We start from the raw sequence: 27,434 nt of genomic DNA on the forward strand, positions 1-27,434 counted from the left end.
AGTACTTCACCAGAGCTGTACATTGGGATTCTCACTGCCATAATTTGTAAATGTGTTAACCTGGAATTTTAACTGCAACTCATAATTATTAATGTTAAAAAGTTATTACCATTCAGGGCTTTTGTGAGGTGTGATAACTTCAATCTAGTTTCCCTCACAGCTAGACCTGTCTTACTCACTGATGATATCTGAAAAGGGACAAAGTATCGAGTAAATAAAAAAACTATCATACATATGCAAATATATGCTCAGTTATATTCTGAGCATATATGCCCTTATTCTAGCTCATTAATGGAGTTATGTAGAAGAAGCCATCTGTGTTATTACTTGCCTATGATACGCTGTTCTTGGCAAAAGTGGGATATGGGGAAGTTTACTTTTGGAAAAACCTTATATGATCAGATAAATATTTGGAATATATTGTAAATAATAATAAATGGCTTTCCACTAGATGCCCAGCTATATTTCAGTCTCTGAGTTCTACAGCACTTCAAAAAAACAATCAACCTTTTGAATCCTAGTTTATGAAATCTGCCAAGTTCTTTCAGTGAATTACACCCTTGTATTCTTATGGTAGTCATTTATTATTCCAAACACTGCATTCCTGTATTTCAGGCCATTAAATAGTACTGAAATAATAATCTTAAGTATAAACTATGTAAACATAGCATAAACATAGTATAAACTATGAGAAAGCTATAAATATTACTTTTCAGTCATTTACAAATAAATATATTGATGAGTATATGTAAACGTATTTTTAATTCTGTAATACACGTTTTTTAATTATTGATTTTGTATCTGTCCTTTTCATTGTTTTCAAGTATGTGTAACTCCATCTTTTTTCTGTTTTTATTTTTGGTAAATATCTGCTTTGTGAATTCATCTGAACTGTGGAATTCAGTGTTGTTGAATGTGCCTGGAGCACAAAATAGAGACAGGAATGGAAACCTCCCTATATGAAAGCATGGGTGGATAAGAGACTATTTAGTATATTTGCCTTTTGCTTCCAAAGTATATCAAAGCAGATAGATTGGGGAAGGTCAAAGTGGTCGTCTGAACAGTAGGCTTTTTGAATAACCTACTGCGGATGATGTTGTAAAGGTCATCAGTCTCATCATGGTTGTGATATACATGTAAAAGAACCCAACCAAGCTCCACAAAGAGCACTCCCTACTACACCTCTCCTACTCGAATTTCACACATTTAGCTAGTGAATTATTTATTTATTTTATTCCTCTGAAACGTCTGGTGTAAGAAGCTGTTGGAGGAAGTATCCTGGTTTTGATAGTCCTTTCCTCTGTTCTGCTGTGAGTCATCTTATGCTCCACCTGTTCTGTCACACAGAATCACATTTAGAATCTCTTTGAAACACTGCTTTAAAAACATCTAAATGTTAAACAAAATGTGTACAGTGAAGGTGTTCTCACTACATAAAATCAAACCTTTAAAAATGTTGTTATGCAAGGTCTAGAAGTTCTTTTGTTAGAACAGACAAGGGTATATTTTCCACTATTTGAGATATACATTAGAGGTTGCATTTATTTATTTATTTATTTATTTATTTATTTATTTATTTATTTATTTTTAAGCAAAGCTATAGCCATTCTAGTTGATATGTGGTGGTATCATATGAACATTCTAACTTTTTTACTTTACATTTTATTCTGCAGTAAGTAGAAATCAGATGTTAGAAACAGATAAATAAAAGAATCAGAGTGAGGTTTCTCAATTAACTGGCAATTAATTTTCAGATTGATGCTTCCATATATTCTGAAAAGTTAACAGATCCACAAGTTGTTCCAAGTCACTATATTTCTTGTCAAAGTAAACTTTTACTAAATTGAAATAAGTATATCAGAATTCAGCTGAAAATGTTTTGATCATTTTTGAAATAGAAGGGCATTCATTGTTGCAGGGTTATATTGAGTCATGCACTGGAATAAAATGTCAGAGCTGTACATGTGTATTTATAGGCATTTTTATCCAGGTTGACAGTATTTTTCATGTATCCTGTCTTCCTGTAAATTCTTTCTGGTACTATTAATGTAAATGCCTGGTATTTATTCTTGCCTCTTGCTAGATATGTTGTCATATGTCTCCATTGTTCTTGTTCTAAACAGAGAAAGGAAGGAATGTAAAGAACATAAATCAAATGTGAAACAACAGGCACAGAGAAGAAAAAGTGAGAAAGAATCCTTCACTGTTTCTTATCTTCAAGTAACAAATTGTCACATTATTTTTCCCCCTCATTAGCTGGGATAAATAGCAGTATTTTGTTGCCAATGGGTAAATAAAAATTTAGTCTCAATTTTCCATGAAGATGAAAAGTAAAAACTCTTTACCATGACCCAGGAGTTGTGTCAGACTGAGTAAAGGATGGGATAAATAATGCAAACCACCTAAACTAGGCATTTTTTATTAACCACATTTAAATATTCTTTGATCTTGCTCTCTGACTTCTGCTCTCAGAACAACATGAGAAACTGTCTGGGAGCAAAACTAAAGTCTGAGCAAACAGATTACTTTCTGTGATCATAGAATACATTAGCAAATGTTCTACTACTGTGAAAGCTTGCATGCCCTTCAGTCTATGAATTGCTACTGGTTATATGAAGAGCAGAGGAAACTGTAGCAGTTACTGTATAAATGATGGATGGAACAAAACAAAGATAGAAATTAGTTGGGTGAGAGTTTAGATTTCCTTAATCTAAACTAGTCAGGATATTCTCTTTGGTGGCATGGTTGAATGTTTTCCATGTTTTCTCATCAGTATGCATTGACAACGGCTCAGTTTCTTATCTGTTTCTTAGCAGCTGGTTCTGTGGTTCTTACTGTTAGAAGATCTGTGCCATGAATCTGCTTACGGGTTGGGCATTCTCTTAGTTACATATATAGGAATAATAGTAGCACATGATCCAAGTCTTCCATGGCCTGGAAAATCTCATGTCATCTTTTTCTGTGGGGGATGGATGTTGATTATCATTTATTTTTATTTTTTTCCAGATGATCTGGAGAATATAGATCTAATGCCATCTTACAATAGCTGGAGGATGCTTCTTGCATGAGATCTTCTGTGGAACAACTGTTTCTTACCCCTCCTTAGCCAGGTATGTTTTTCAGAGCTTATCATGTTGAAGTAATGAAAATGACTTATGAAAGGTAAATGAAGCTGTCATGATACGAGATGTTAGATCCCCACATAGATAAATACCTAGTTAAGAGGTGAGAAAAAAAATGACCAGCCTCCAAAATGGAAGATTTTTCCTAGTCCTATTCAATTGATTTATAAATCATCTATAAAAGGGAGCATGTGGTAAACTGAAAAAAATTAACAATTATTAAAAATTAACAAAATTAACAAAAATTAAAAATTAAGTACAAAATCCTTCAGGATATATTTAGTTTTATCAGCTGTGAAATGTCTCTGGGGCATCTACAATATTGAATAACTGGACAGTAAAATGGCAGATGAAATTCAGTGTTGACCACTACAAAAAAATAAATATGTGGGTAAAATCATTGACTATATATACACACAAAGCTGAGACCTATTAGCTATTACCATTCAGGAAGAGATCTTTCTGTCATGGTGAGTAGTGCTTTAAAAATTTTAGCTCAGTGTTCTCTGGAACTCAAAAAGGCATGTTAAAATTATTATAAAAAGGTTAACAAACACAAGAGAAAACAATATTTTACCCGTACTTAAACCCACGTCTGTAACTGTGAAGGTCTATTCAAGCTTACTCTTTTACAACTTCAAGATATAGGAAACCTGAAAAGGTACTTCATCAAGGATGATCAGAGATATGGAAAGTTTCTTTAAAAAAAAGGGAGCATGGAGCCTGTAGAAGACTGACTTAATGATGATTTTTAAAATCATGAAATGATTTTTAAATCTTTTTTTTTTTTTTTAATCATCATGATGATTTTCAAAATCATGAATCATATGAAAGTGGTGAAGAGCACAAGAATTGGAGGTAATTATTATTTCATCAGAATAAATTAACTGACTGTTTATGAACAAAGATCAGGAGTTACTTTTCCATATAATCAGTAATTACACTGTAGATGTCATTGTCACAAGATGTGGATGCCAAAACCTTTAATGGAGTCCAAAAGAAATATTGGAAAAACTAATGGAAGAAAGTGTTATTAAACATGAACAGACAAAGACACATCCACCTCAGAAAATCCCCTTTCTTTTGCAGAATCTGACATTCTTAACAGATGATAAACCAGGAAAAAAAAAAAAAATCCATACCTGTCCCATTCTTATGATTTTTCTCTAGGCATCTACTATGTTGCCACTGTGAGACCAAACAATGGTGCATCTCTTCTTGGCTTAACAAACAGCATTTCATTTCTTATCTCTTGTACTACCTTGCAGTTCTCCTCTGACATGACTTTGCAATAATCTGGGATAAATCTTCTCTAGCTCCCTATTTGTGGATACAGTGTCTGTGTCTCATCTTCTCCAGCTCTCAGGTATGCATTTCTAAGTCACAGACAGGTAGCATCTTCTTTTTGCATGGGGAGAAAGGTACTTACAATTCTGAGTTTTCCTAACACAATGACAAACCTAAAAATGCCTTTCAGAGAATCATGTCAATATGCCAATATATGTCACTTAAAATGACTAAAGTTCTGGGGGAAAAAAGAAAAAAAAAAAAAAAAAAAAAAAGAGGGAAATGCCATAGAATAAAGGCTATAAAATATCATAGAATCATACATGTAGAATGGTTTGGGTTAGAAGAGACCTTAAAGGTCATCTGTTTCCATCCCCCCTGCCATCTGCAAGGACACAACTCACTAGACCAGGCTGCTCAAAGCCCCATCCAACCTGATCTTGAACACCGCCAGGAATGGGGCATCCACAACCTCTCTGGGCAACTGATTCCAGTGCCTCATCGCCCTCTGAGTGAAGAATTTCCTCCTAATATCTAACCTTTATTGTGCTGGGTCCCCCAGACCTGAACGCAGGTCTCACGTAGGGTCTACATAGGGTCTCACGAGAAGAGATTAGAGAGGGAGAATCGCCTCCCTTGACCTGGCCACTACTCTGTTGATGCAGCCCAGGATGCAGTTGGCTTTCCAAGCTGCAAGCATGTACTGCTGTCTCAGGTCAAGCTTTCAGTCCAACAGAACGCCACCAGCACCAGCCCCAAAACAAACCTAAGACAAATATGCTAAATAACAATTCAGGAAGCAAATGTGAATTGTGGTTACCTAGTAATTCAGATTTGAATCAGTTCCCATCTCTGATGAATATCTGTGGCTTTTTTTTTTTTTTTAATAATAAAAGTACATAGTCTCTACTGTGTCTAAACACTTTTCTTTAATGCACTTGGCAGATAAACAGTCAGTGGTAATACTGCTGAGTACGAAGAGGATAAACAGTAGTCTGTAGTCCCCATGACAACAGGAACCACAAGATAGTGTCCAGTCAAACTGCCTAGAGTTATAGTGGAGTTGGTTTTAAGACTGCTGTAACAGCTGAAAAAGGAACCAAGGAAACCCAGGAGGGGAGCTACCATTAAACAGAGTGGACAGTCAGTTCTATTCTTACTCTTTGTTCCAAGACAATTTTATTTAGCTGTAAAATGTGTTTAACACAACACTTGTAAAAATACTTTTTTAGATCTAATAATTATTTTCATGTGCTCATCCTCTAGAAATGCAGACTGTAATACTTCGATGTCTGAATGTGCATGCAGAAGAATAAAGTCTGATCTTGATAGGACCTTTCAAATTATTTTACCATAAACTATATCAGTAAGAGTATGAAACTTTCAGTGTATAAAAATGGTTTAGAAAGTGGTAATAATCTGAAAAAATAAAGACTACAGGAAATAGCTTAATATGGATTAGAGCTAACTAACCAGACCCTGAAGATTAAAAGATAAGGGCAATGAAGAAATCTGTAAAGGAGGGGATTGTGTAAACTCAGTTTACAGCAGAATGAAAATAACAGTGGTAATAAATTCCACTATGACTTTAATGTAACATGAAATCTATTTATACATAAGAGAGATAGAAACCAGAAAAGAAACTAAAAAGTAGCACAAAATGCATGGGGATAAAGATTTTTTTTTTCCCTTTACTAAAGAACATAATAACCCTTATATAATATGCTACAGATAGCAACACAGATCTATAATGTTTCTTTACTTGAAGATTCTGGAACATTTTTATATGAGAGTTATAACACGAGTAAAAATCCTTTTCTGTTCAAAGGAATTGTTCCCCCCTCAACATACACACCACCTTCTTCTCCATCTTTTTACTCTTTCCATCCCCTTTAGACTCTCTTTCCTGTCTTCCTTCTCCCTTCTGCACCTCTTGCCATTATGATAGTTTCCCGCAGTTTTCTATTTCTAGTATGCATTTGTTGGTTTTCATTGTGGAAAATATTTTCGTGAACTCTTGTGAATTCTAGTATTTTCTCAACAGAAAAGTAAAGAATTCAATAAACTGCATTTGCCCATTATGCAAACATGCATATTATGAAAGCCTCGAGGGTCACCAGTAAAAAACAAACAAACAACAACAACAAAAACTGTTTTTTCAGTTTTAGAATATATTTGCCTATAGATAATTTTATTTTGCATTGCAGGGTATATTTGAACTACTGTTTGCAAGCTGTTTTTAACATAGCAGCTAAATATTGTCAGAAAGAACATGTTAACAATACCACTTAATCAAGAATATAAAGACCGCAAAGTCAGAACATAAGCAAGAAAATGTAGAAAAAGGTGGTCTGAATTATTAAAGAGAAAAGAAGCAAAAGAGAAAGTTAAATTGTATCATAACCAGGTCAATGTGATGATCATTATTTCAATCCTATGTAACACTACCTCTTGCTTTATTGGCCTGGTAATTGTTTCTGTTCATGACATAGATAGAACAATAATGCCTATCTAGAAATTTGATCAGTCTAGAAGTGATACTAACTACTTGCTGTCCACACAATTAAATAATTCAATGTAATTTCAGATACTCTAGTTTCCAGAATGGTTTTGTCAGAGGTAAGACAATATTAACTGCTCTTCAAAATCAGGGCAAGAGAAGGAAATTCCATGTCGGAGCAATACTACTAGTCAAAGATGGTTTAATTCTTCACTTAGTGTATCTTTAAAATAAACAAACAAGAAAAACAAACAAACAAAAAACAACAGCAAAACACTGTTCAATTATAAACGTGTTATATTTACTCTAAACGTAATGGAGGTGTTTCTTATAAAAAGCCTCCTGATTTTGTACACATCCCACATATATGCAACAAGTTAGATAAGCATACAGTTTGGTCCTGGCATAATCTGCAAGTGTTAAAAGAAAAGCTGAAGGGCTGTTGAGTGCTAGAGTTACACAGCAAAATATAGTAAGTAATATTTATCAGTCTCAAGTTATACACTTTATTTTCTGTTAGTCATTACCATTGCAAAAGTTGTTGATGTTGGGAGAAACAACAGCACTGCATTAATTTTCATTGCTATGTATAAAAATATAACCTGATTATTGGAACTATGCTGATGTAAATTACAGTAATTTGATTTGAAAACACTTCTCAGTATGTTATAGTAGTTACATAATTCATTAATTATTATGTCAGTGTATTTTTGTGTTAAGGGACAAGATGACACTATGTGTGATGTAGTATCTTCTGTAATAGCATTGCCTCCCACCTAAATCTAAGCTTTACTTTCACAGAAAAAAAAAAAAAAAAAAGTATCATTTTAAAGACGTAAGAAATGCCATATTAATGCTATTTGATTCTTGGTGAAATTATTTTTGAAAATCACATTATAGTTCTACAGGATTGTACAGATTAATCATCTCACCTTTCTGTGTTTAGTATTAATATGTTGTTCCCTCTGATTGGGAAGTAGGAGATCAGTAATTTATCCAGAACACTGCAAAAAATTTTTAGCAGAGCTAGGATTACAATTAAATTTCTTCATCTTCTGTTTTAAACATTAGGCTATGTTTGTTGTTGTTTTTGTTGTTTGATTTTTGGTTTGTTTGTTTGCTTTTGTTTTCATTCTCGTTTTTCTGAAGATCTAGTTAGGAACCTAAACTTAAAATGAATTTATCTGCATACCATGCCCAGTGTACAAGTCAATATCAAGTGTAATGTTTTTAAAATGATAAAAACACAGAGCCATGCATTGCAAACCAGAGGCAAAATTTATTTCAGCAAGCTGTGTTCATGAGCAAAGTGTACTGCTGGCATCAGTGACATCCCAGTGGATTTTTCTTTCACTCTGTTTTTCCTTTTTTATTTTTTTTTCTCTCTCTCTGTGTTAAGCTAGTAAGAAATTTGTGCATATAATAATCTAAATAAGTCTCAGAGCTGGTGAGCAATAGCCAACCAAAAATATTTCAGTAAAGTGAATTTGTCCCCTGAAAATGCAATTTTCTTCCAACTATGCCTTTTTGCTGCATTGAATTGGTTTCAATTAAATACTTTTGGAAAGGTTTCCCTGCTCTTGGATAGAATTTCTGGCAGGAAAAAGTGAAGAAGAGAAATCCCAGAAGAACAACCTAGTAGAAAGGATATTTATCTGGGATGTAGAAGACCTGGATTAAATCCCTTATATGAAGGATTTAATGCTTTCTTACTTCATGTTCCCAACGACTAGTAATTCTAAGGCTGTAGTCAGAGTATCATATATCATTGCCGTCTAGGAATTTTGCTGAAATTCCAAATGCTTTAGTGAACTGGAAAAAAAAATATTTTCTACCAAGTTCTCCCTGAGATTAATAGTTGTTTGTTTGTTTGTTTGTTTGTTTTTTAACAGGATTCAGGGTGTCAGTAGAGAGTATTCTGATGGTTTTAATACTTATGTTAATACATACATGAACTTTAAAATTAAATCCGATTAAATGAAACCTCTGCCAAAGAACTGATCATGCAGCGTTCGTTGCAAATCAAATGCTTGTGTCACAGACTCAAAAGGAACAAGAGAGATTCCATTTCATAATATAAATGCAAGCTGAAATTTGGAATAAAAGCCATATATATGTTCCTCAAATCCTGTGACTTGGGTGAGATATGTTGTTTTCATAAACTGAAGTATATGCAATCAAAATAAATTTGTTTTGGTTTCAGGTAGCTGCAGTACACTCCATCAATGTAATGAGGTCATGGCTGAACTTAATTAATTTTACATGGATATACTGTTTCCTTTTTAACTTCTGGTTTTACCACTGAGTGCAAATAACACTGATGGATGATGGATGCAAATTTCTGAAATGGGCCAGGCACTAAAGTTCACTTGTAAATTGATCCTTTAAAGACCAATTTAATTTTTAATTTTCAGACTAGTAGCTAACATTACTTTACTTTACTAAAATAAAATATAAAGCAAAGTAAAGTAAACAAAACAAAATTGCTATTAATAACCCTAGCATAAGACCTGGAAAAGTGAAAAATTTACCTGAAATTCTGAGAAGTTTTGGACCACTTAGTAGACTAGATGTAAACTTTGTACTGATTTATCAAAATAAATAGAAACTTCGTTGTTAAAAGCATCTTATATGTTATGTTCTTCTCTGTCATTGCATTTGCAGAACATTTAAGAAGAAAAAAAAAAAAAAAAAAAAAAGAATTATATGTTGAAAATTTTAGTCTAGCTTTCCAGATTCTCATTTTCACTTTTAAAATATTTATGATTTTCTTCTCTGCAAATTTTAACAACCAGTGCTGTGGGAGGTAATTTTTTTTTTTTTTTTTTGTCTACAAAAAGACCAACATATTGTTTAATATTCAAGTTCGTGAAGGGCTGAGTCAATTTTCTGAGTCTGTTAATCCAGGCTACATGGGCACTCCACTTGAAACAAAGGAACAGAACTGAACATACTAAAGATTTTTGTGGCAATTGGAGATATGGACTCTAGAACCTTGAAGCAGATGAGGGAACTGAGTACAGCTTTCTCATTTCTGAGCAATTTCTTTAATTATCGTGCTGCATTTTCCTTTTCTCCTCCTACCTCCTATCCCCCAATCTTCCCCCCAGAACTAAAAACCCTTTTTGAATTTATTTATTGATTTATCTTATAGGAAGGAAACAATGGATACCTTATATTGTTGCACTCATCACACAGACAAGACTTTAAATTTGAACTCACATAGAACTTCACAGAATCACAGAATCACAGAATTTTTCTAGGTTGGAAGAGACCTCAAGGTCATCGAGTCCAAGCTCCAACCTAACGCTAACAGCCCTCCACTAAACCATATCCCTAAGCTCTACATCTAAACGTCTTTTGAAGACTTCCAGGGATGGTGACTCCACCACTTCCCTGGGCAGCCTGTTCCAGTGCCTCACAACCCTTTCAGTGAAGAAGTTCTTCCTAACATCTAACCTAAAACTCCCCTGGCTCAACTTAAGCCCATTCCCCCTCGTCCTGTCACCAGGCACGTGGGAGAACAGGCCAACCCCCACCTCGCTACAGCCTCCCTTGAGGTACCTAAAAAGAGCGATAAGGTCACCCCTGAGCCTCCTCTTCTCCAGGCTGAACAAGCCCAGCTCCCTCAGCCGCTCCTCGTAGGACTTGTTCTCCAGGCCCCTCACCAGCTTCGTCGCCCTTCTCTGCACCCGCTCAAGCACCTCGATGTCCTTCTTGTAGCGAGGGGCCCAAAACTGAACACAGTACTCGAGGTGCGGCCTCACCAGAGCTGAGTACAGGGGGACGATCACCTCCCTAGCCCTGCTGGTCACGCTGTTCCTGGTACAAGCCAGGATGCCGTTGGCCTTCTTGGCCACCTGAGCACACTGCTGGCTCATATTCAGCCGACTATCCACCATCACTCCCAGGTCCTTCTCTGCCTGGCAGCTCTCCAACCATTCCTCTCCCAGCCTGTAGCTCTGCTTGGGGTTATTGCGCCCCAGGTGCAGGACCCGGCACTTGGCCTTGTTGAACTTCATGCAGTTGACCTCAGCCCATCGGTGCAGCCTATCCAGATCCTCCTGCAGAGCTTTCCTACCCTCAAGCAGATCGACACACGCACCTAACTTGGTGTCATCTGCGAACTTACTGAGGGTGCACTCGATGCCCTCGTCCAGATCATCGATGAAGATATTAAAGAGGACCGGCCCCAGCACCGAGCCCTGGGGGACGCCACTAGTGACTGGCCTCCAACTGGACTTGGCTCCATTCACCACAACTCTTTGGGCCCGGCTATCCAGCCAGTTTCTAACCCAGCGAAGCGTGCGCCAGTCCAAGCCAAGAGCAGCCAGTTTCTTGAGGAGAATGCTGTGGGAGACGGTGTCAAAAGCCTTGCTGAAGTCAAGGTAGACCACATCCACAGCCTTTCCCTCATCCACCCAGCGCGTCACTCTGTCATAGAAGGAGATCAGGTTCGTCAGGCATGACCTGCCTTTCATAAAGCCATGCTGACTGGGCCTGATCGCCTGCTTCCCCTGCAAGTGCTGCATGATGACTCTCAGGAGGATCTGCTCCATGAGCTTTCCTGGCACTGAGGTCAAACTGACAGGCCTGTAGAATAGACTGCAGTTCAAATCACAGTGTTTGTTATGTTCAGATATGGAGAAAAAATCAGTTCAAATAATTTTGACTGAATTCAGGCAACTTAAGGTACTATTGAAAAACAAATGCTCTTTGGCTTACACAACCGTTTATCACCAAAGACGTACTTTAGGTATGAAAGTGAGCTTAATCTTTCCCTTAGCCTGAAGTAGAGCAGCAGGGTCCTATTGTAAGTTCCCTTAATACAGGGGAAGTGTAAGAAAAGGAAAGAAAATCTAAAAAAAGCCACACACATATTTGGGGTATTCATGCAGGAGAGGAATAGAACATTGGCCTATAGCTTCTAGATCAAGCACCCTACCCGTTTCATTATTATGTAGGAGGTTTGTGCTAACTTTACCACCGCATCAGAAAGCAATTACTGAGTTTTGTGAGGGTCTCATTCCTCCTTTCTGGTGTACTGAAGTCAAATTGCAAATGTCTTTTGGTTTAGGGCTTCCACTGGGAATTTAAGAATTGCCTTCATTTTGCACAGCCCACTGGGTCTTGCAAAAGACCTGGCATTTATCTTCTGGGACTTCAGAATTTGTAAACATGTAGAAAATCAAAGGGGACTGGGAATATGACTCAGCCTCTCTAACTGTAGATATTTTGATCTGAGTTAGTAGCTCTGAGTTCCCTCTATAAAAAGGAGAAATGCATGGACAACTTGATGTCTCACCTCTTTTATGCAGCTTCTTCAGCTGAACTGGACAGCCTCTTTCTCTTCATTTCGATCATATTGTAATCTAGGTTGCTGGATAAGTTGACCTGATAAACTGTTTTTATGAAGTCTTTGGGTAAGAAAGGAGCTACCTGGTTGTTTTTGAAAATTCTATGGTCACAGTCATCAAATAATATTTTAAATAGCAAGATTGAATTTAGAAGTATAAGGGTCAAATTACTGCCATGTCTAGATGAATGAAATTTCTGCGGAGACCTGATTAATTCAGAAACTTTCAATGACTTTTTTTTTTTTTTTTTGAGTACTATAGAGTATAGAACTATAGTAAAGAACTATAGAGTATAGTTATTCAGTTAAACAGGTGGTATTTTTCTATCACCCTAATTCCTGTCCAACTTTTTAGATCTATTCATGTCTAATTAGCTTTATATAGTGGCTAGAGAGAATGCACTAATTCTAAGCTATATGACTGTTGATGGCTTACAGAAGAAATGTACAACTAAGTGAAAGCTTAAAACTACTTTTCCTCTAAAATTGACTTTGTCAATATTTACCTCTTCATTGTAATGCCTTATCTTGCACTGTCATTTTTGTCCATTGGATACCTACTTCTGATGATTTACCAACTGCTAACATTGTTCTAAGAATAGATTAAGAAAAAAAAAAAAAAAGAAAAAAAATCTTAAGACTGACAAGACTAAATATTTTACCTAACCAAATTGCCTCAGAATTTACATTCCTCCTTTTCATATATATACATATATATGTATATACATAATTGACCTCTGATACACTTTTAGATTATTAATAGATAATTGCATTTAACCAATATGAAATAAGTATAAAAATATCTGATACTTCAGCAACTAGAAGTTATACTGAAAATATTGACTTGAACTATGATGAGACAAGATATTACAGTTCATTAAGTAAAATGGTCTATTTTTAATCCACAGAAAGGATGTATGTAAGCACTAGGGTAAAACCCCGATGATATACAGAGCCTCTGAATGCAGAGGACACTAATGTCACATGGGAAAGCTTAAGTAGGATCAGGTTTACAAGCTATAAATATAAGAAATAAATAATTTAAAAAAGATGCTTTGAAGAAGAAACCTCACAGTTCTTTTCTTTCTCATATGATTAACTGAAAATTGTAGTCGAGTCTGTAATATCTGTCTTTGATAAAACAGCATGCCATACTGCTTTGACTAAAGTTCACTGCAGAAAAGGAAAGATGAGAAAAGATGAGAAAAGTTCACTGCAGAAAAGGAGAGATGAAGTAATAACAAATGAGATTTCCTTTAACTTAAAAACTGTGTAACTGTAAAAAAGTAGGAAAACATATATTTTTCATATATGTTTGACCTGTCTTCCAGTCTACAGAGCTTCATGAGAGAAAATGAACTAAATCCACAGAAAGACACATTAACTGACAGTTTTCATGCGGAAAAACTCTTGTGATATACCCCCTCTGCTTAATCCTCAAGAACTAAAGCATTTATCTAAGCACTGGAAAGCCAGTATCTCTTGAGCAGAATCTGCCAAAAAATATACAAAATGTTCTGTTCAAAGCACTGTCTGCACCCTCTGATACTAAGCAGAATAGGTTTTTTGTTTGTTTGTTTGTTTGTTTTAATTGTCATCATCATTTATCTATCACATACAAGAAGGAGGATAATTTTCTGAAAAAATGGTCTGGATAAACCCATTGAGATGAACTAGTTGAACAGACAGGCCCAGATGGTGGTGATCAGTGGAACAAAGTCTACTTGGAGGCCATAAACAAGCTGTGTACCCCAGATGTCAATGCTCAGTCCAATTTGGTTAAAGAAGTTCATTAATGATATGGGGCAAACTGTACCCTCACAGGTTTGCAGATGACACAAAACTGGAAGGAGTGGCTGATATACCAGAGGTTCATGCTGTCATCCAGAGGGATGCTGACTATCTGAAGAAATGAGCCGACTGGAGCCTCATAAAGTTCAAAAAGGAGCAGTGGAAAGACCTGAGCCTGGGGAAGAACAACCCCAGGCACCAGTACATGCTGGGGACTGCCCAACCCTATTTTATCTCCTCCCCCAAAGCAACACAGTGGAACGGAGAATGAGGGCAGTGGTCAGTCCCTAATGCCTTGTCTCTGCTGCTCCTTCACTGTCACTCTCTGCCCCTGCTCCACGTGGGGTCCCTCCCACGGGATGCCATTTTTCCTAAACTGAGCCTGTGGGGGCTTCCCACAGGCAGCAGCTCTTCAAGAACTGCTCCCACATGGCTCCGTACCATGGGGTCCATCCCCCAGGAGAAAACTGCTCCAGCACGGGTCCCCCATGGGTGGCAGCTCCCCCCAGGACCCCTGCTCCTGCAGGGGCTCTCCATGGGCTGCAGCCTCATCCAGGCCACATCCACCTGCTCCATGGGTTGCAGCGTGGAGATCTGCTCCATGTGGGACCCATGGGCTGCAGGGGGACAGCCTGCTCCACCAGGGGCCTCGCCACAGGCCCTGAAGTAGCTCCTGCCCTCCTTCTGCACTGACCTTGGGGTCTGGGGTTTCACTTTTCCTTGTTCTCCCAGCAGCTGCTGTGCAGCAGGTTTTTGTTGCTGTTTATTTATTTATTTATTTATATTTTATTTTTTATTTTTTATTTTTTTCCCCTTTCTTAAAAATGGTCTCACAGAGGCATGAACAGCATGGCTTAACGGTTTGGTACAGGCCAGCAGCAGGTCCCTTTTGGAGCTAGCTGAAACTGGCTGAAACTGGCCGTTATCTAACATGGGGCAGCTTCTGGATTCTTCTCACAGAAGAATCCCTGCAGCCTCCCCGCTACGTAGACCCAGTACAATTAGACAATCTTTTTTCTCCCAAAAGTATATGACAGATTATGGCTGCTCCCTTTTATTCTCTTACTCTCTGGTTCTGTATGTTACCTGAGATATAAAAGACTTGTTCCTGACACAACTTATTTATGTCATTTATTTTTAGAGGGCATTCAGTATTTTTTTTGTTTGTTTGTTTTGTTTGTTTGTTTGTTTGTTTTTATGTGATCTCTCTAGTTAACTGCCATGAAGCTGTTAACTTTGTATGCCATACCTAAATACTCAGATACTCAGAGACAAAAAAAAGCATATTTGAAAGAAGCTTGTTATAGTCCATTTGCCAGGTTACTTGCTAGCCATTCTGCTTATCAGAAATCATCAAAGATCTGTGTTATTGTTGTTGCTTTAATGTAAAGGAAGAATCCAGAATGTCAAGAACTTTTAGGCAGTGAATTTGTTTATGAGTATTTGGGGAATTTTGGATTTTGGAAACTAAAAATGAGAGTAAGGCAGTGAAAACTTTTAATAGGTCCATCTGTCAGCTGAAGAATAAGTACTGAGTTCACTGAGTTAACCAGATCAGAGGCAAATAATTACAGAGCAGAGCTACTTTCTGCCCAACACTGAAGTGGATGGTGAGATTCAGAAACTATGGTCAGACCTTCAGTGCTTCTCTATTTTTCTCTCACATGATTATAGTGTCTCTTACGAATTGCTCATAGATATGGAACAATCACTGAACTGCTTCACAATATCTGTAGATAGTCTGTGGGATTTCTTCTTTCTGCCTCTTCACTGTGTATGGGATTTGCTTATTACACAAGATATTTTACTTGATGTAAAAGCTGGCTATTATTACAGAGGCTATTTGTCATTTAATTACTCATTTCCTTTTATTCTTCTCTCTTAATCTTATCCTTTTCTTTAATGCTTTCATTATTTCTTCCTTTTGAAAAAATGCTTAGTACTCTGGTCTGTAATACAGCAACTGTAAATCTATTCCTTTGTTTATCCATCCACAAAGAAAGAACCTAATTAGATACAAAAATCAGCAGCAAATTAAGAACTTCTACTGTCGTCAAACAAAAAAACACAGGCAGACGAGCAGAGAAAGAGCCTGATGGTTACTTTTCTTTCCTGACAGATAAGACACCTAAACTCTACTTAATATTTAATAGTTTATTCAAAGTATAACAGCAGTAAAAGAGATTAAGAACATTCACCTACTCAAATAAAGCAATAGTATTAGTGTATTTTCTTTAGACAGAAGTCTAAATAGCTTCTTGCAAAGAAGAATATGAGTACAGGTCTCCCACAGAGACTGAAAAAGAAGTAAATGAAATAAATAATAAGCAAGAAAGTGGTAACATCTCCAATTCCATCAGCACTCCCTTGCTGACTCACTTTTTTTGAAAGAAACCAAAACTTTAATCTTTCATGTGCTCCAAAATAATTCTCATTGGGTTGAGATATGTTTGTGTAAGGTTGTATTTTAAATATAGGTCAATCCAAACCACTTTTTAAAGACAATTCCCTTGTCTGGGCTTTCAGGATTTCAAATCAGGCAGATGAATAGCTGTCATTATCACAGACATAGAACTGACTGTCCTTTGGCTCCGCTCTCTAGATATATCCTTCCTGGTTTGCAGCATTTTTTCCTTAGCAAATAGCCTTTGATTGCACTAATTTTTCTTCTGCAAGACCAGGACTTTTTCTATAACATCTTGTAGATTGAGTAAATTTGCTTTAACAGTATGACTTTTTTTTCAGCAACTCTAAGTCTTCTTTTTAGCAAACATATGACTATTGAGAAACAGTGTGACTAAATATCCATCTCAAACCAATTTATTGTTTAATTTTCAGTGAAAATAAAGTTTAAATTAATAGAAAAAAATGTTATTAAAAACTGCTAAAACTCTATATTTACAAGCTTTTATTATTATAGATTCTAGGAATCATGGAATGGTTGAGGTTGAATAGGACCCCTGGAAGTCATCTGGTCCAACCTCTTTGCTCAAGCAGGGATGCCTACATCCACTAAAACAGTCCAAGTGGCTTTTGAATATCTCCAAGGATGGAAACTGTACAACCTCTCTAGGTAACCTCTTTAGTTCCATTGTTCTGTTACCCTCACAGTAAAGAAATGCTTCCCGATTGTTGTGGTTTGACCCCTTTGCATATGTCACAGTCCCTTCAGAGGTCCCTTCAGTCACCTGCTGAGTCATGTTTTTATCCACAGCCAGAGACACTTTGAGATGTTATTCCATGACCTAATCCACAGATACTGCAAGGTGTACTTGCTATGGCATGAACTTCTGCATGGCTACAGGTGCTTCGAGCTGTATTTGCTCTGGAGTGGACTTATCCATGGCCACAGACATTTTGAAGTGTATGTGCTCCCACACAGACTCATCCACAGGTCACAGTCACTCTGACTAGACTTCACTCTGGAGTTCCAGCCTGTCCATTACAGCAGCACAGGAACAACAGCAATGCCTTGGCCATCTGCCAGCCCTGGCACATGGCCATGGCTGTTATCAGAATATTCCCAGGCACAGCAAAGCAAAATGATAAGGAGCAAAGTGCAGAAGGGAAAGCAGCCACTAATAAGCACGGAATGCTACATACAGTAAGGTAAGCAATCCCTGTAGCAAGCACAGAAGCCCACCAACTAACAGATAAAGAGCTATAACATTTATAATTTTTTTCTGTACACTCCACACTCAATTAAGTCTGTCATCATCTGTCATCTGTCTCAAACCCTTCAAGGCCCATATTTGGGTCCTTTTTGGACCCAGCAGGCAGCTCAGCCTGTGGTGCTCAGCACCACACAGCTGCTAGATCAGTCTCCTCAGGTGAAATGGGGTAAAGAATCAGAGGTACAAGTGGGAGATAGTTTACTAGGTAAAGCAAAAGCTCTGAGTGCAAGCAAAGCAAAACAAGGAATTCATTCACTCCTTAGGAATCAGATATCTACATACATCGACATGTACCTGGGATAAGACCTGGGATTTTCTTTTATTATTATTTGTATTTTCTTATGGGGGATGCCAGCTTATTTGTATGTGTGTGTACTCTCCTGTCTCATCCCTTCCTCAAATTTGCTTCTGACAGCTGCTGTCTTTCAGAATAGGAGAATACTTATTAAAGTTTAAGAATGCTTAATGAGACTGTTGATGATTTCGGTGGGTGAGGGTGTTTGGTTGTTTTTGTTTTGTTTTGTCTAGCTAAGCCAAAGTAAAAATGCATTAAGCAAATTGCAATAATCAGTCCATTTTCTAGAATACATAGCATTTCATAGTATATATATCATAGAGCAGCCTGATGTCTTTCATAAACCTAGGATACATCAAGGTGTGCATTTAAGAGTGATTAACTCTTACATCCTTGGGTCATTAATATGTCTGCTAGGGAAATTAAAGCCCCACTGTTGACCTACAACACAAAATGAAGCAAATTGTCCATTACAGAGAGCAGCTGAGAGGGTGGTACTGGCTGACATGAAAATAATTAAAAGCTGGACTTCTACAATGAGCGTATTAAATATCAAAAGTCATTGTTATAGTAGCTTAATTGTAATTAAAAAAAAATAAAAAAGTCTTGGCTAGTTTCATGTCAATTTAAAACTGATTATCTGTGACAGATAATATGAGCTTGAGTATGATTTTATTACATAACTACAGCCACTTATTCCACTTGAAACACTTGGGGATTCAAAATGTTTCAAAGCTACTAAATTGACAATGATAAAGCCAGTATATAATCATTGACAGTAGTGTTTTGGGGAGGAATGACAGTCTCACAAGAGTAATAGCTTTATATTGGACCTAACACTTCTGAGTTCAAACCATTCCAGGTCACAGTTATACAGTAATGCTTAAGATCCTCTGTTTAATATCCATCCCTCCCCATTCTCCACCCCCTCCCGCCTTTATTGCAGTCATCTGTCCAGTAATTACTGAGTATTAATATCCCACTGGACTTTTCAATACTATTAAATGTTCAAATTGATAGCAGCTGAGTAGAAGCTTTTTTTCCCAACCTCACCTTCCTCAGTCATTTATGTAATACAGCAGTTTAACACACCTAGAGTGAGCACTCCACAGGGTGCTGCAATCTGAATGATGGGCAAGAATCAATGCACTGATTCTCCTTTCTCTATATGGGATTCTCAATGTTCTCTTGTTTCAAATGTCCAAGAGTGATTTACCTCAGTTTAACCAAGAGATGAAATTGTATGGCCAGGTTGTTCAGGAACAATGAAACTACTGGTCAGAAGGAGGAGGCTCAGTTGTGCAAGAGACAAGAGTAAGGTTGTACAGCCTAATACTTAAATGCAGAATTGAAGTACGTCTCCCATTTAGGATTCATGTCATATAGTTTTCACATGCTTCACATATACATATGTATGCACATCTATGCATGCATAAATATTAACATTCACTATACCGCACTGTATTGTATTTTCCATTGTCTAGCTGCTGAAAGAGAAGAGATAGAAAAAGATTAATTTGCCAAGAGAAAGTAAATACTTAAGGAACCTTGACAATGTGCAAAATGATATTAATACATTTGTATTTGGTTTAGTATTATGCTTGATATTCAAGTATATGAAGAATGACTACAGGCAAAATTCATTTTGTATGTTTAGAACAAACTATGCCCTTCATTCTTTCCTTGTCTCATCCCAAGGAGTACTCTGGGGGAAGCTGTTTCTGCTGTAATAATGATCTATGCTTTTTGTCTGATGGAATTTGTTTATATTAATCTGTTTCTTAAATCTACCCTATGCCACTAAATGTACAAATATGCGGATGGAGAACAGTTTATTTACAGTGGTTAGAGAACCTCTCTGTTTGCTTTTAAGTGTCCAATAACTGCAGTGATAGAGAAATGTCTAGTTAGTAAATATATCAATGAATAAATATATGAAAAAGCTGACCATTAAAAAATGACCATAGGTTTTATTTCAATTACTATAGTTCAAAGTTCTTTATAGACACTATTAAAAGTATCTTCCTTTGAAGTTCTTTCTAAATATATGTATTTGATTCCACTATAAGATGCTTCTAGTTTGTTCAACTAAACACTCCAATAACATGGGGAGTGGAAGAAAGGAAAAGAGGTAAATACAAGATAATATAAAGTGAACCTATATGATAGTTTCAAAAAGTTCAGCACCACTACATCCAGTCTGTATTTTGTTCGTCATATATTGTACGTCTAGTTGTGCCTGATTTTCTTTAACCTTACCATGTCATTCAGGCTTGATCTGAAGACACCAAATGTCCACTTTTTACTCCTTTATTTTTGTTCCAATAGAAAATGTGCCGTGTTCAGTGCTTATTTGCAAAGTAATCTTTACTTCCTTTTACATAAGTTAAAAAGACAGAGCCTACTGTTTCTAAATTTAATTCATTTTCTACAATGTTCTAAAGTATTGTTCTAACAATAATGTTGTGTACAGACTAGTATTACTTTTCTGTTTCTGCTTTTACTTTTGTCTTCAGAGAAAAAAAGTTTTTTTTTTTTTTTTTTTTTTTTTTTATCATTCTAACATTTTTTCCCTGTGGTTTCTTTTTGGCATTACATTGTAGTTCAAGTGAAATTGTTTTTATTTTATTTTATTTTATTTTATTTTATTTTATTTTATTTTATTTTATTTTATTTTATTTTATTTTATTTTATTTTATTTTGTCACAGGAATTACTTCTCTTCAGTATACAACCTTCTATCTCAGATCTACAGCATAAATATTGTGCTATGAGATACATGATTTTAGATTTCACCATACTAAATGTAAGTAGTTTAACAAGTAATCTGTTGATAATCTGACCAAATGTAGACATCTAGATATGACATAGATATGAAAAAAAAGGTTATGTTATCATTCTGTATTTTAGGGAAGTGAACACTGAAGCATATCTGGTATTTATGTATTGTCAGAAAAATTCTCATTTCATTAGCAGCATTCTCTATTCCCGGGGAAACGTTATGTCACAGTATCAGCTTTTATTTTGGCTGAGAAGATACAAATGTTTCTAATAAGATCTTTTTGTCCTTAGTTAGCAAAAATGAACGCACCCAACATAATAACATTACAGAAAATCACCATGGAAAGAGAATGCTGTTATCATAATGAAACAGACACTTCAACGATATTCTACTCAAAGCCTTTATTTCTCTATACAACTTTGACCTGCTGACAATAAGAATCAGTTTTTAATGTATTTTGTGCTAGCACATTGTGTGAGGAAATCCTGATGCTCTGCAACCAATGCTCATACTTATAAGTTAAGAAAACGGATGAGATACTGCTGAAAGGGCACTGTTAACACTGCTGATGATACATAGTAAATCCAGTAGACACAGAACAATTCTTTATACTGTTTCTGAGCACTTCTTTTTGTTTCTCACTTGCACTCTTTGTGAAGGGCCCTTTCATTTTCACTGCATTTATTTATACTTGGTCTGTTTTGCTCTTTTCTATTTCAGTCTGTCCTCAGTAAAACACATTCCCAAAAGCAGTTCTGCTTTGTACTCTGATTGCCAGTCAGATGCTTTATAAATACATTCTTCATAAAACAGAGCCTTGGGCAGCGGAGACAGACTTCTACCACATAACTGTCTTGAGATTGCAATTTTAATGGGATTACAGTAGGCATAAAGAAAATGGGATTTAAATTAGTGCATCTATAAATCCTGAACTATGAAGAGACAAGCACCTCTGAAGAAGATCTACAATGTACAATGTAAGTATTCCAGAGGTTTTTTATTTTATTTATTTACTTATTTATTTATTTATTTTTCATGCCAGAAGTAGCTGGTTGTGGAGGGAAGAGCACAGTAATTGGTTTGAGTTCTCATTTCCGTATCTAAAACCATATGTGAGCTTGGTCAGATCACTTCACTTTTCAGTGTGGTCTTGCATGGGCTTTATCTGATGCTCCAAGGTTTGTCACTGACATCTCTGTAAGCAATGAAGTAAACTGGTCTGTGCTAGAGCAGTAGCTAATTAGCTCTCTGGTTGTTATCTTTGATCATAAAAGTTTTTTTTTCTGTCTGTCTCTCTCCCCATCCTGAATTGTTTAAGGACAAGCTTTGAAAGTGCTTGCAGCAGCACTTCAAGCCCAGGGGTCCCTAGTCCCCTATAGGCAATGCATGCTTTTGTCTCCTCAAACTGGGAGTATTTTGACATTTGAGTCTTTGTTTTAAATATGATAGCTCAGTCTCGAAATGAAGGATGGACAGTGTCTTTACCAAAAATGGTAAAAATTTTTGCATTCCCTCTCGACACACAGAAAACTCTCTGTAGGATAACAAAATTTCTCAGTTCCTCAGTGAGTACTCTAACACACCTTTTTTCATGTAAATGAGCAGTACATCTTTTATTGTATTCTGTATGAGCAACTTGCATGAAATATTTTGGTAAGAAAAAAAAAAAAAAAAAAAAAAGATAAAGCCATGAGAACATTTTGGACAGTGAAAACCAAATGGATGGAATTTTTCAGTCTATGAAAATGTGTTTGGAAGACAGGCCTTAAGTCACCTGAGCTCTAGGTACCAACACTGAAAGCAAATGGCCTCCTCCTTAGCACACTAGGTGTTCTGATGTTCTGATGCTGTCTGAGACACCAATTTCTCTCCATGAATTAACAGTGCTAGAGGAAGGGCCTAGTACTGCAATTTGTACTTCACTTCATGACCTAGATTTCTGTTCTTTGAAACATGGAAGTTAAATCTTAGTCTGAGTAATCTGTAAAGTTAATGGAGAGAAGTAGGCGACTCCAGTATTTACCAAATACCTGTGGCAATAAAGAAATAAATAAAAGTCAATCCTTTATCTCTTCACTCATAGCAGAGGACACACATAGCTCCATTAAAATCAACAAAATTAAATGGAATGAATTTAGAGCTTATCAGTTAGGTGTGTTTTTTTTTTTTTTTTATTTTATTTTATTTTTTTATCTGATTCTAAGGAATTAGATCATATCTCTGTATGATCTAGATTTTAAGTTCTTATTATAGTCTCTAAAGCTCTATTCATTGGAGATGAGAGGTTGATATATGTAATGTATCACTGCTAGTAGTATATGCATACCTATCCATAGTTTTCTCATGTCTTTTTAGGTGCTATTTTGCATCTAGCACTTGGCATCTATAACACTCCAGAAAGGCACATGTGGAGGAATGGTTAAGTGAAGTAGGTCATGTGAATGTTGAGCAACTAGGAGGTCGCGAGCTAAAAAAGTATCGAACGCAGCTCATTTGAGTCTGAGAAAGTACGTAACGTCTGGGAGCTAATCAGGCACAAGGACACAATGTCCGTTGGAGGTTTGGGAAAGTACTAACTGTGTTATTTCGGTTGATGGGAGTGAGAAACTAGCTGATAAAATAGAGAAATGCACTAACCAATCATGAGCTTAGCTTTTGCAATATGTATGAGCTAATTATATTGAATTAGATAAAAGACGACTGAGCTATCCAATAAATCGAAGTTCACTGATCACTCATATTGAGCGTCTGTGTCTTCCTTCCGTCGACAACAAATGTCCTCGCAACAGGCACAAGGTTTCCTGACAGCCCTGTGCATAAGTTTGAGAATTTCAAGGGCATTCCAGATAGCACTTGACATTATTTTTCAGAGCAGTTAAATCTTGCCCTGAATGTCAACTTTAGAGCAAGCTGAAGCACCCTCTAGTTCTGCTGACTGTGTTGATGAGACTGTCAGAGGCCACAATAGAAGCCTAGGCTCCTAGCTCAGAAGTTGGTAGCTGCCTGTAGACATTTCAATGTAGTTGTGCACACGTGGAGCTGAATCCCATCAAAAACTCACTTCAGCACACAGAGGGGTTTAGTGAACCCCTCCTAAAATATCAAGAGCATCCACACTGGGCTGGTAGTTATGACAGTCCATTGGTGGAAAACCTACATCTTTCCAGATTGGCAGATGGAGGCCAGGTGGGATACCTGAAGGCATCTCAAGTGGCACTAGATGCTGACACATAGGCAGTGGAATCAATTTGTCACTGTCTTTGCTTGGGTTCTGCAAAGCATGTAAGTGCTCTTATCTCGTTGACTTGCTCTGAAGATTAGTATTTAGCTAAAACTTTGGAAATGGAAAATATGACAAAATAGAAGGATAGGAGACTAAATTTCCCTTGCTAGGACTGCAGCAAGGAGAGCAATATCCAACTTGATGCTTAGAATGCAAATCGTCTCCATCTGAACACAGTTTAAATGATTCCATATAATGTATTTGAGTAAAATACTTACTGCTTACCAGAAGTTTTAGGTAGTAACATTCAAATCTGCAACTCTAACACTAAACATATATTTATTTTCACAAGTAGTGGAATGAATGACTGAATGCATCAGAAATGATTCAATATTTCTTCATTCAGAAAAATGTTTTCTAAGTACCTGTTCAAAGAACGGTATCTTCAGAAATATTTAGGAGGTGTAATTTGGCCTTTAAAATTCATTCCCTGACGAAAGTGGAATGAGAACAGAGCAGAAAACACTGAAACATGGGTATGCAGCATGTTAGATGAGATACACAGCCTATCAATCTGTGCTGATTAGAATTAAAGTGTTTTTCTTGTCGATAATATGAAAAACAGAACTGTTTAACTTCACATTTGTTTCTGAGCCAAATTCTTTGAATCCCTCTACCTTAGAATGCAGAAGGCAGTTTTATCTTCTTATCTGCACCTTCAGTCTGGTCCAGAGACTGAAAAGGAAACACCAATACTGCCTGTTCAGGTATTTACACACATTCTTTAACTCATAAGACTGTACTATATGGCATGTTGCAAGTCATCTGAAACTTCATCACTCTGAATGACCTGTTAAAAAATAATAAGTTAGAAGCCTTCAAATGGTTCCCTCAAAACACTGCCTTTAAAATAGAGCATGTAGCTAATTCCTGCAACTTTTATCTGTCTCTTCAACTACTTCCCATATAAAAACAGTGTACGACTGTACTCTGTAGGAAATAGAGGTTCTGAATACCTTTATTTCCATTTAAAATTTAACTAGACATCCCCTTTAAAATCAAATTATTTTGATAAGGAAGATGGATGTGCTTAGCTTCTCAAACTGCAGCTCTGCAGGAGAGTTATCTAAATCAAAGTTTTTTATTTCACCTAGCTGATATTTAAAAATCAATTGTTTTTCTTTTTTTTTTTTTTTTTCCTTTTTTTCCCCCCCCCTTTTTTTTTTTTTTTTTCAGAGTACATTACTTGAGTGAGAAGGGACATACATAGAACCTAATGGCTGCAAGCAGCTGGCGACAAGCACAGTAAAAAGGTAGCAGTTTCCCGCATGGCTCTGATAATACACCTGCATTGTGAAAGGAAACACTCTGCGTGTTCAGCTGCTGATTTCTTCATAGCAGAGATGCTGTTTATCTCCACTTATGTCAAACTGCAAACCGTTTTTGTGATGCAGGCTGCTGCTCCCTGAGAGTTCATTACTTTGAATCAAGGAATGAAATTCTACTCATGGATTATTCTCTTTACACAAGTATTTTAATGAAACCATCTCAAAATAGCAGCTGGGGCAGAAAATGTACAAGGAAATCCTAGTCAAATCAGGGGTCTGTCATTGCTTTCATGGAAGACAAGATTTGTACTACCACTGTGGCCTCCCATGAATGTCCCATTAAGATCAATGGAAATTTTACATTGTCCTTAGTGGATTCTAGCACAGTTGTCTGTTTGAACCTTGGTACTGAAAAAGGTACTTAAAAGGCCATGAGATTAATTGTTTTATGAGTTTTGACACATGAAAAAGCAAAGTGCTCTACTTCCCCTTCCACACTTTCAAGTATCATCCTTTATTCAGCCAGGTGTTAGGTTAATTTTGAATCAAAACAGTAACTTCAAAGCATAATGGGACTCTGAGATCTTTCAAAAAGAATAAAATGAAATAGAAATCAAGAAGATTGAGCTAATTTTCTCTGCCCATGACACTGGGCTCTCTGTCGATTTCTTGTTTATTTTTTAATTTGTTAATTCTGATGAATTTGCATGGCAAGTTCATGACACTTTGGCAACACAAAGTTTAGGACACTAATTTTTTATTAAAGTGAACAAAGAGCTCCCACTCACACTAAGATTGTTCAATGAATATTGTAAATGAATGAGACATTTATTTTTGTGCCAGCTCAACTACCAGTGTCGACCAGATTTGCATATATTTTGGCAAGTGCACTGCCACAAGGTGGTAATAAAATAGGCCTTTTATACTTGAGTCTAATTTACTTCAGTTATATTCGTTTTATTTACTTTTTTTTTTTCTTTTTATGTTAAAGGAATTTCTGTAAGGATAATTTGGAAACAGCAAGGTCAAAGAAATATCTGCTATATAGCTGTTATCCAGCATTTTTCCACTGAGAAAGGATAAGAACATTTTCAGGAGGAAAAAAAAAAAAAATCCCAGGTGCTATGAATTTAAGATTTCTGATTATTTATTTTTTTTTTTTTATTTTTTATTTTTTTATCACTGTTAGGATTCACACTGAATACTTATATATCATGCTTATTACTTGCTGCTGCCAGCTGTATTTTTTTTTTTTTTTAAAAGAACTCACTATGCATATTTTACCATTTTCAGTCCTACCTAAAAGCTGCTCACAGGAAGGCAAAAATATGCTCTATGAGGTATTATTCTGGGTACAGACTTTTTTTACAAGTCATGATGCTGGTAGGGCTGCAGAAGCGATTTCAAACTGATTTTCTTTAAATGTGTGGAAAATTGAGGGAGAGAAATGCTTCATGAGTGGTACTTTGGGTTTTACAGGCTCATACCATTTTATTTTATTACGCATTAAGAATGTGCTTGAATGAAACAAACCAAAGAAAAGCAACAATGAGAACAGCACATTTAAACTCAGTGAGTTTAATTAAAGAGGTGTAAGTCTATGTATTTCTGAAATCTGAATAAAAATAACTGTCTGGTGTCACACAAACACATATTGCAGGATCAGGTTATTGGTTTTATTGTATTTTTTTAAGTCTTGGTTTTGCTCCTGTTCATAGCATCTTGAGAAGATACTGGACTGCTAATTCAAATAATAAAAGAACACTTAAAAGAACCCTGTCTTTCTAACAGTTACCTTGTCTCCTTACTGAAGAAAAAAATACAGAGTATCTAGACCACCTCTGCCCCTGAGATTACAGAGTATCTCTAATACAGAAGCCAGATCCAAAGAACTAATGTCATTTTTTTTTTAGAGATAATAAACAATGTCTCTGTGACAAATTAATTTCAGGAATTCCATATTTTAATAATATTAAAATAAATGAAAAGAAAAAAAAAGATTAACCACAAACCTCTGAAAGGCTGAATTATTTTTTTCATGAAACTCATCTAACAAACTGTGCACAAACAGAAAATA

Source organism: Netta rufina, assembly GCF_964035555.1.
Source record: "Netta rufina genome assembly, chromosome: 1".
In the NCBI taxonomy this organism is placed as follows: domain Eukaryota; kingdom Metazoa; phylum Chordata; class Aves; order Anseriformes; family Anatidae; genus Netta; species Netta rufina.